The sequence below is a fragment of the Ptiloglossa arizonensis genome, chromosome 6 (assembly GCF_051014685.1).
Source record: "Ptiloglossa arizonensis isolate GNS036 chromosome 6, iyPtiAriz1_principal, whole genome shotgun sequence".
Lineage (NCBI taxonomy): Eukaryota > Metazoa > Arthropoda > Insecta > Hymenoptera > Colletidae > Ptiloglossa > Ptiloglossa arizonensis.
In genome coordinates, this window is record NC_135053.1 from 22089158 (window position 1) to 22100569 (window position 11412).

The following is an 11412-nucleotide window of genomic DNA, read 5'->3' on the forward strand; positions in this document are numbered from 1 at the left end:
TTTCAGGATGGTCTCCGCGCCCTTTAATTAACAATCGTTCGTAGTCGGTGCGCGTATCGTTTCGAGAAGGTTCCCTAACGATCGATCTATTGTAAATTTGTAAAATTCCGTGGGCACCAGTAAAAGATCGTCCACGGGACACCGTGAATCGTTCGCGTAACGAAACATCGAAACGTTGAAACGATCGTTCGACCGTTGCCGTAATTTTGGAGCGCGTGGTCGAACGACGACGGTCGCCGCGCCATTAAAAGTTGGTAGCAAAGCGCGAGAGCGTCGTTGTAAAGGGGACGGGGCGGTGGTAAAGGACTGTCCTTCGTTAACTACCGTAAACTTTCCCCTCGTACCTCCCGCTGGAACTCGAAAAATGAGTTTGCCCGAATTAATCGCAGTAAAAGCGGTCGCGTTAAGTATTCACTTAGCGCGGACGTCGCAACATCGCTCGTCGACAATTACGGTCCTCTCGCGTCCCCCCTATAATTTCGCGAACATCCATCGAATTTCCGCGACGAGCGACGGGGACGGGGGAAACGGAAAAACCCGGGAAAAAGGACGAGACGTGGCTGGACGGCGAGCGAAACGAAGAGGGACGGAACGGAACGGAACCGGTGGAACGAAGAGAGAAACAAAGAGGGAAACAACGAGGGAAACAATGGGAGAAAGGGAAAGAGGAAATCGTCCGTCGAGCCAAGGAACTTTTTCCTCTGGTTTTGTCTCCGATTCGGCCCCTCCGCCCCCGGAAGTGGCGCTCCGACTGCGACTAAACTTCGCGGAGAAGTCGAGTTTAAGAGCTTCTCTGTCCGTCCCGGCGGGCCATTCCAAGATTGAAATTAATTATTTCACGAGGACGTGGCGACGGCGGCGACACGTAACGAGCGCCCGGGAAACGCCAGGTGCCGCCGCGACGCCGAGCGGATCTCACAGTCGAATGCGATTATCGGAGAGAAGAAGAAGCGCGCTCGCGACACAGGACACGGCTGACGCGGGGATTCCCGCGAGAGTTTAGCGCGCCTCGTTTTACTCGACAATCGCCTCGCATTAACGACGACCAGATGCAGGTCCGGTGAAATTTTCGCGACCTGCCCATCTTATCGCGGAACCGTCGACCATCTGCGAATTTTCAGCACCGATTAACAAGACGGTACTCGAAATCCTCTCGGCCGACGTCTTGCCTCTCGATTACCAAATCCGTTACGCCTCGCGGAATTTACATCAGTCTTCGAGAATATTTTAGGCACTCGCTTGTTCTCTTCATGTTACTTGGGACACTTGATGGGTTCACTATTGTGGAGATGGTGGCAACGACATCCGATAACGAAGAATAGAAAGTAGAATAAATTTATTAGAACTGCAGAGATATGGTTAGAATTTTTACATACAGGGATAGAAATGCGGACAAATGTAAATATGACAATAATGTACTAGGTTGTTCGATAAGTTTTGCTATTTTTTCCCATTGTAAAAATATTTTACGACACTTGAACTTTGAACGACTCTAAATTTACGGAAGAGTCGACGGATCTACGTGAAACTTCGCGCGTGTTCACCAAACGGTGGTTTGTACACGTACCATTTTGTACAGGTACCATTTTATACACATACCATTTTGTACACGTGCACTAGGTTGTTCGATAAGTTTTCTCGTTTGTTCCCATTGTGAAAAAATACTACACTTCGACTTTGAACAACTGCAAATTCACGAACGAATCATCAAATCTACGTGAAACTTCGCGCGTGTTCACCAAACAATGGTACCATTTTGTACACGTGTACTAGGTTGTTCGATAAATTTTGTCATTTTCTCCCATTGTGAAAAAATACTACACTTCGACTTTGAACAACTGTAAATATACGAAAGAGTCGACAAATCTACGCGAAATTTTACGCAAAACTAATAGTTTCCGTTCGTTAACTTCCATCTTAGTCCCGTCAACGTCCGTTTCTTATCGAACGACAATACTTATCGAGCAACCTATTATATCGCGAGACATGTCTCGATTCGACGCAGAGAATCTGTCGCGAGCTCCCAGTCCGAGCAACCTCGAGTAATTAATAAAGTACACTGTTAAAAAGTTATCAAAGTATACCGTTTAATTTCCTGGCCATCCCGCGCAAACCCACTTCCAAGACAGGTACAGTTCGCCGGAGATCGTTAACTTCGAATCCATCGTACGTCGGATCGAACACCGGGGATAAATAACGGCGAACCGAAGCCGTGTCGCGCGATAGTTAATTAGTTCGCGACGAAAGAGGAATCGTAATTGTAAGAAAAGGAAACACGAAGCTCGAAACTTACGGGGGATAGAAATCTGATCGCGTGCGGATTTCCTGGTGTATCCGTGTCGCGATAGCCAATGAAATTCTAAGGCTCGAGGAAAGTATTGTACCCTTATTTTTATTTTTTTTTTCTCTCTTTATTCGGAGGTATTGAAGAAAAAATAACGAAACGAAATTCAAGAGGCAGAATACAGGTGGTGTATCCGTGTTGCGATAGCCAATAAAATTCTAAGGCTCGAGGAAAGTATTGTACCCTTATTTTTATTTTTTTTTCCCTCTTTATTCGGAGGTATTGAAGAAAAAATAACGAAACGAAATTCAAGAGACAGAATACAGGTGGTGTATCCATATTGCGATAGCCAATAAAATTCTAAGGCTCGAGGAAAGTATTGTGCCCTTGTTTTTTTTCTTCTCTTTATTCCACGATATTAAAGAAAAAATAATGAAACGAAATTCAAGGGACAGAATACAGGTGGATGAAACTATCCACTGTACTTGAGCAAGGTGAGAATAACGAGGTACTTCGGGCAACCAGGTATCTTCTCGGAAGTTGTGGGATTATGTAATTGTTTAGCACAAGAGAAAATGTAAATAGAACGTTTATTTTTCGATAAATATATTACAGTCGTGCAGCGAAGAATGGTTATGAACAACTGAACAGATTGTATCGATCACGTCGTCGCATCAACGGAAAAATAGGAAAGCCGGTATCGAGCTCGTCCACCATTCCTTCACTTCTCAAGTACTGCATGGTTTAATGTCGTTGTATTCCAACAGAAGTAATCATCCGTTTCCGACGAATTCGATCGAGAATTCGAGAAGAGCCGAGCAATTTGTCGATCCGAGTCGAAAACGTTGAATTTCCATGGGCAACACTTGGTGTATTCCAGGTGTATGCCTTGGTGTATGGGATACACTTCAACCCGATCGCTAGACCTAACCCCACGGTGTACCATAATTGTATCGCGAAGATGAACGATAACAAACAACGAAACGAGCATGGTTAGTCGATCGTTTCCTTGGAGAAGGACATTCGCGTGTTCGATTGGCGCTAATCCGATACCGTTACATCCCTGGCATTCTTCCCTCTCCCCTTGGCACGGCTGCGGGAATAACATTTCGATGATCGATCGCCGATCGCGGTTAAGAGGCGTATTAATTGCCCGTCGATCGGTACCTCTAATTACCGGTGTGTACCGCGCGGGCTGATTAATTACCGCCGGCTGGCCACAGGTAGTAACCAAAGTGAGATCGATGTTCGACCGTGGTATTCCCTTTAATTCGAGTCGATCGAGTGATTATTTTTCATCCCCGTGGCTGCCTGCGTGCCTGCCTGCTTGTGCGCGTGTCTCCTCTCATCCTCGTTTCGATTTCCTTTCTTCGTTGTTCCGCGCGCGAAAGAAACCGCGAGAGAAGAGTACTCGTGTCCATCGTGCGGGATACGCTCGAAGATTTTCCGAATATTTTTGTATTTTGGATACGAACTGGATTCACTTTGCAACGGGAGAAAAAAAAGCGAGCGTTCTAGTCGACGAGAAACGTACGTGCGATCGTTGTTTCGAATGCACGAGAGTTTCGAGAAGGTATTTTTTTACTTTACTCTGTTCGACGATTCTCTTCGGTGACTGGAGACAAAAAATGCTTGCACGCGCGTGCCAAGAATTTCGATCGACTATTGACTCGCGCGATGCCATTGGACGCGAAAGTGTCTTTAAGAGTTTCTGAATTCTGTTCCATCGACGTGCTCGCTTCGGGGATAGTTTCTCGAAATTATTCGCGATGGTTCTATACGACTGTATTCGTTGCTCTTTTGTATATGAAAGGGTGTTTATGTTAACCCTTCGACAGCAAAACGTACCGTTACGCTATTTTTGCATCATTGTTCTAATCTCAACCTTGAGATTAATCATCGTTTGTCGATGGGAACCGATTCGAACGAATCGGATAAGACGGAACAGATAACGTAAGGTGGTCGAAACGGTTCTCGAGCTAGCCTATAGAATAATATAAAACACTTCGTTATCGAATAATATAAAACACTTGGTTATCGAATAATATAATATAATATAAAACACTTCGTTATCAAATAATATAATATAATATAAAACACTTGGTTATCGAATAATATAAAACACTTGGTTATCGAATAATATAAAACACTTGGTTATCGAATAATATAAAACACTTGGTTATCGAATAATATAATATAATATAAAACACTTCGTTATCAAATAATATAATATAATATAAAACACTTGGTTATCGAATAATATAATACACTTGGTTATCGAATAATATAAAACACTTGGTTATCGAATAATATGAAAAACCCTTGGTTATCGAATAATATAATATAATATAAAACACTTCGTTATCAAATAATATAATATAATATAAAACACTTGGTTATCGAATAATATAAAACACTTGGTTATCGAATAATATAAAACACTTGGTTATAGAATAATATAAAACACTTGGTTATCGAATAATATAAAACAGTTGGTTATCAAATAATATGAAAAACCCTTGGTTATCGAATAATATAATATAATATAAAACACTTCTTTATCGAATAATATAATATAATATAAGATAAAACACTTCGTTATCGAATAATATAATATAATATAAAACACTTGATTATCGAATTATATAATATAATATAAAACACTTCGTTATCGAATAATATAATATAAGACACTTGGAAAACCCCGAGGGTCGATCTTTAAATAATGTCCAAGAGTTCCAAATGCAAAAATCCTTGTCAATCTATCTATTGCGATGAAACTTCGGAAAAGTGTCTTGGGACCAACGAGCGTCCTTTCGAATCTTCCCTCCTGCGCAACGGTACCCTGCGCGCGACCTTCTCGCGCATCGAGGGTATCTACGCGCTAAAAGCTCACAGGCGTCTCCTTTTGAGCTTTTTTCATAGACATCGATCGTTCGTAATCATGGATCGTGTTCGAAAGATAGATTCGACGAATAAACGGAAACCTTGATGTCGGTGTCATGCTCGTTCCCCTTCTCCTTATCTGCTCGAGTTTCCCTAAATTTCGTACACCAACGAACCGATACGCACTCCGTCGCGAACGACTCGAGACGATTTCGCAACGTCGTGAAACAGTTGGCAGCGTCATCGCGTTCGGCTCGCGCGTGCAATCGGGGACGCGGAGAGGTCGACTCGTTGAATACGCCGACTCGGTGGAAAAGCGAGATCGAGGTGAAACGAACGAACGAAAGAGGAGAGAAGAGGAAGAAAACGAAGAAAGAAACGGATGAAGAAAAAGTAGAAGGAGGTGACCGAGCACGAGGAAAAACGTTGCACGCGCTCACCTCGGAAAAGGCAGTTGCACCCGAAATGCCGCTAATTTGCAAACTCGGCGCTTCTGGTCCCCGTGCCAGGATTCTAGCGGTTCGGTCGTGTCCTCTCTCCGTTCTTTTGTGTTCTCGAAACGTGACTCAACGGCGAGTTCATTAGCATCCGGCCACGCGCCGCCAGAAACTCGGCCCGGGTCGCCTAACCGACGACAACCGAGAGAACGACGAGTCCCCGCGAGATAATTCCATTACTATCGCGTTCCTTCGTTGTTATTCAACGTGTACGCGTTCTCCCGGGTCCTATTCCCGGCCGAGATTACCGATCACCGCGACCTGCGAGCTACCTCGATCTTGGACCGAGACGAGAGACTTTTCTCGATCTTGGACCGATGAGAGTCCACGGTGATGGAGTCTCGGTGCAATATCTCGATACTTGGAGATCTCCAGAATCGAGATCGGTCGGTGTACGTGCTCGGGACGCTCGTTTTCTGAGCGGTTCTTATCGACGTGAGGGAGACGCGTTTGTCTCGGTACTCTCGAGATTTAGACTCGGGTGATCGGTGATCGGTGCGAGAAGCTAGTTTTTTAATCGTTTCTTCTACGAGACGTGTGTTTGGGACGGGACTTTTACGCGTCGATTGGTGAAATATTCTAAAAAGAAAATAATTCTATATAAGGATTATCAAAGAGAGGAATCTGTCAAGAGAGAATCTTCGTTATCTCTCTTTGAGATTATCTGAGAGAAGGTCTCTCCCGAATACATAAAGTGAACATACCATTTTGTTTTCAGCAATGTTTGCCTCGGATTCGTACATGCAACTGCGAATACATTTGAATACCAATTTTGGTGCAAATGAAAGCTTCCATATTGAAGTTACCGAATTTTTTCCGAATTTTGGTCAGAATCTATTGTCGCGTGAATCTACTCAACTTCAACACTTTGTTGAACTGTGGTAAAGGAAGATTTAGCAAGAGATACAACGTGTATTCAGTTTAAAGACTACAACTCTTTATTTCCACGGGGATCTGTATACATTATTGTATACATCTAGCTACTACTATTCCTGGACTATTATTTGTTTTTGGGAATCACAAGGGCAAGGTGTGATCCGACGATAGGTAATCTCCAAACAATGAATCGTCCGATGGTTTGCACGATTATTTAGCTAATATCATCTAGGTACTACTATTCCTAGACTATTATTTGTTTTTGGGAGTCGCAAGGGCAAGGTGTGATACAACGATAAGTAAACTCCAAACAATGAATCGTCCGATGCTTTACACCAAAATTTAGCTAATGTCATCTAGGTACTGCCATTCCTAGACTATTATTTGTTTTTGGGAGCCGCAAGAGCAAGGTGTGATCTGACGATAGATAATCTCTAAACGATGAATCGTTCGATGCTTCGTGCCAAAATTTAGCTTATGTCATCTAGGTACTGCCATTCCTGAACTATTATTTGTTTTTAGGCGTCTTAAGGATAAGGTTTGGTCGGTTTGATCCGATGATAGATAATCTCCAAACGATGAATCGTCCTATGCTTCGCAGATGCTTCGCAGATGCTTCGCACCAAAATTTAGCCAATGTCATCTAAATACTGCCATTCCTGGACTATTACTTATTTTTGGGAGTCGCAAGGGCAAGGTTCGACCGGTGTGATCCAACGATAAATAATCTCCAAACGATGAATCGTCCAATGCTTTGCAGATGCTTCTCACATGCTCCTCACCAACATGGTTAAGACGAGAAACGAGAAACAAGAACGTCCCCAAAGGTACAACGAGAATATAATAACAAGGATAATCGCAACACAAAAATAAACGCAACGCGAAATAATGCATCGAGGTGTGCATCGTTCGTCTCTCGCAACGACGTCGTTACAACGTAACCAACGTTCGATATTTATTTCCAATATCTCCGTTGTACACACCTACTCGTGGTGATCCTCGTTCAGAAATAGAAAAATTTCTACCGTGTCCGAGCGAAAGTTTGCCAACTTTTCGCAAGAAGTTCCCTTTCGTCGCGAAGTTCCGGTTCCCGTGTCAGCACACCGCACCGATTACGTATAACGTATAACGTATAAGGTATAACGTATAACGTACAACGTATTACGTAAAACGTATAACGTATAACGTATAACGTATAACGTATAACGTATAACGTATAACGTTTAACGTATAACGTATAACGTTTAACGTAAAACGTATAACGTAAAACGAATAACGTATAACGTATAACGTATAACGTATAACGTATAACGAATAACGTATAACGTATAACGTATGACGTATAAGGTATAACCGATGACGTAACACGTATAACGTATAACGTAAAACCTATAACGTATACCGCATAACGTATAACGTATAACGTATAACGTATAACGTATAACGTTTAACGTAAAACGTATAACGCAAAACGAATAACGTATAACGTATAACGTATAACGTATAACGTATAACGAATAACGTATAACGTATAACGTATGACGTATAAGGTATAACCGATGACGTAACACGTATAACGTATAACGTATACCGCATAACCTATAACGTATAACGCATAACGTATAACGTATAACGTATTCCGCATAACGTATAACGTATAACGTATTTACAAGTAATTTACCGTTTAACGTTTGGCGCGCATCGGCTGCCGCGCCGAGGACGCGCGAGTATGCGTAATTTAATTAACGATATCGTTACGGTTGGCCCCTTGACTCGAAAATTTCGCGTCAACCATCCAACGAACGAAGATCTCTCGATTGGAGCCGGCTTCGAAAACCAACGACCGGAACAATCTACCGGCGTTGCAGTAGCAACGCGGAACCGACGTTTAATAACGAATTTCGCTCGGTCGGGCCCTATCCAGCGACCGAGCATTTACATCTAAATTGTAAGAAAAGTGTTGCGGTAGATACCGATCGAAATTAACGTCCCGACGCGGCCCCTTTGATACGCTGACGCCGCGATGCTTTCATTAATTCGAAAAAACTGACCGGCCTGTAGATCCCGCCGCCTTGACTTCGTAACACACCCTTTCGAGCATCCGTCGCGTAACATTCACCGTGATTGTTCGCTCGTTACGCTCGTCACGGATATACCCGTATTCCTAGAGCGAAACGTATTTTTCCACTCTTCGAAACCGTGCTCCCACCGCACCTTCCAGGTAACGAATTGCGTTCACTTCGAGTCTTCGACGGTCGTTTTCGTCGGATCGTTGCTTCGAAATCGGAGCATTGGAAATCGAGAAACTTTAACCGTGACACGTATCGAGCTTTGTTACGAACGACGCGAGTTTCTCGTACTCGATTGCTAAGGGGATCGTTTCGAATTTCTCGTCGGTCGCGATTTCGAGATCACGGTCCCTCGGAATCGCGTCTCGTCCAGGGCGTTCGTCCGGTGCATGCAAAATTGCCACGTGCTGCGCGGAAAACGTGAGCCTCGAAGTTCATTAGCACCGCCACGCGCCAATGGCCAGGGCCGTTACACGCTGGCGCCGAACCAGCGAGCGGACGTCGAGAAAGAATTCTTCGCGCCGTTTGCGCGTGACCGCCTTCGCGGGAATTCACGCTGCTCGGATTCTCGCGAGAGGAAATATTACGCCTCGATCCGTTTCCTCGCTCACCCCCTCTCCCCTGACCGTTCTCGACCACCGATTCGACTTTTTGTCGATGTCGTATAAAACGATAGCGGATCGAGTAAGTCGGCGATTCGTATTTTTACGGAACGATTTAAAGAGGTTGAAACGACCGACGATTCGTACGCTCCGTTGTTCGAATAGAGATTCGAGGTTTATTTTACAATCGAGGGATCGATACGATTAACTTTACCTCGTTTAAATACCGATCCTCCGTATGGTTACTATTTTAGTAAGAGAATAGTGTTGGATCATTTTTGGCGCTGTCGATGAACGGTAGAATTATTTCAAAAATGAAGAAGGTTGTAGGAAATCGATGCATCGATTCAGGTATCGATTCTTGAGCGATTCTCAAGATTATTTGACTATTTTCTTTTCGGGTCTCTGTGTTTTGCGCGAAGACACGGGTACCGTTTCGATCGAGGCGACAAAGCGAATCGTTCCTCGGTTTGTATTTCTTCCACGCGAAGAACCACTCGCCGGACCCAAGTGAGAGCGATAAGATACGCAGGCGGGATGAAATTTCACCGTAACACCGTCATGAAAATACGATGAAAACTATCAAAAAAAAAAAAAAATTCCGATTCTCATTAACGGATGACTCGCGCGCGCGTCATCTCGCGCTCGGGTGCGTATCGCCCGAGCGTGTAACGCGACACTCGCTCGCTGCGCGCTGTCTTGCTTCTCTCTCTCTTTCTCTCTCTCTCTCTCTTTTGGAGCGTTTATTCTGCTTCTCGGGCGATACTCATTACGGATGGAAGCACGATCTATTCGAGTTTTCGAACAAAATCGCTACCCTACCTCGATATAACAACTGCAGTGGGCCCAACCAGTGTCATTGTATCGAGGTAAGGCCGTACTGGGTGCTTTCCGTTTCAATGGCGCTTTGGAAAGATGATTCTTCGATTGGAATATTTTCGCGTTGTACTCGCTCGATGGAAGCACGATCTATTCGTGTTTTTAAACAAAATCACTACCCTCCCTTGATACAACGTCTCCAACGGGCCCAACCAGCGCCGTTGTATCGAGGTAAGGCCGTACCGGATGATTTCCGTTTCAATGACTCTTTCAAATGCTTCGATTTGAATATTTTCGCATTGTACTCGCTCGATGGAACTTTTCGCACAAAATCACTACCCTACCTCGATAGAACGCCTCCAGCGGGCCCAACCAGCGCCGTTGTATCGAGGTAGGACTGTATCTGCTGCTTCCCTTTTCAATGACTCTTTGCAAAGACTTCGATCGGAATATTTTCGCATTGTACTCGCTCGATGGAACTTTTCGCACAAAATCACTACCCTACCTCGATAGAACGCCTCCAGCGGGCCCAACCAGCGCCGTTGTATCGAGGTAGGACTGTATCTGCTGCTTCCCTTTTCAATGACTCTTTGCAAAGACTTCGATCGGAATATTTTCGCATTGTACTCGCTCGATGGAACTTTTCGCACAAAATCACTACCCTACCTCGATAGAACGCCTCCAGCGGGCCCAACCAGCGCCGTTATATCGAGGTAGGACCGTATTGGGTGCTTCTGGTTTCAATGACTCTTTGCAAAGACTTCGATCGTAATATTTTCGCGTTGTACTCGCTCGATGGAACTTTTCGAACAAAATCACTACCCTCCCTCGATACAACGACTTCAGCAGGCCCAACCAGCGCCGTTATACCGAGGTAGGACCGTATTGGGTGCTTCTGGTTTCAATGACTCTTTGCAAAGACTTCGATCGTAATATTTTCGCGTTGTACTCGCGTTTGCGGTCACGGTTCTACGCATAAAGAACACGTGCCGCGTTTTCGACATTCGATCTATCGTCACGCGATCCGCGAGTCGGTCTTCCTCGAGAACTTCTTTGTCTTCCCAACCGATCGGGTAACAAGGCCCGCTCAATGAAATGTGTAAAACACCGATTAACCGTCGTGTTTCTCTTTTTCAGCAGGAAGAATGCGAGACACCAGCTACTTCACCGGTTAAGGTAAGAACGAATTTCGATAATTCGATAATTGAACTCTACGAACCTCCCGTTAATGATTCCGGGTCGTTCATCTACGGCCCAACTCGATCGAACGTCCCATTTAGTGGACCTTGTATCACGAAGGGGTTTGTATCTCTACCCAAAGAAAAAGGTTAAACCGTTGCACATCCTTTCGCGTCGCTCGACAGTGGCTCGAAAGGTTC

At 44.3% G+C, this 11412-nt stretch overlaps 1 long non-coding RNA gene across 1 annotated transcript in view; it reads left to right on the top strand.

Moving 5' to 3' along the window:
• LOC143148518 (uncharacterized) overlaps window positions 1-11199 on the top strand; it is a 325304-nt gene extending 314105 nt beyond the window's left edge. Inside the window, exon 3 of the long non-coding RNA XR_012992503.1 lies at window positions 11171-11199. This is a non-coding gene — a long non-coding RNA (uncharacterized LOC143148518). The remainder of the gene's footprint in view (window positions 1-11170) is intronic.
• The last annotated feature ends 213 nt before the right edge of the window (window positions 11200-11412 follow it).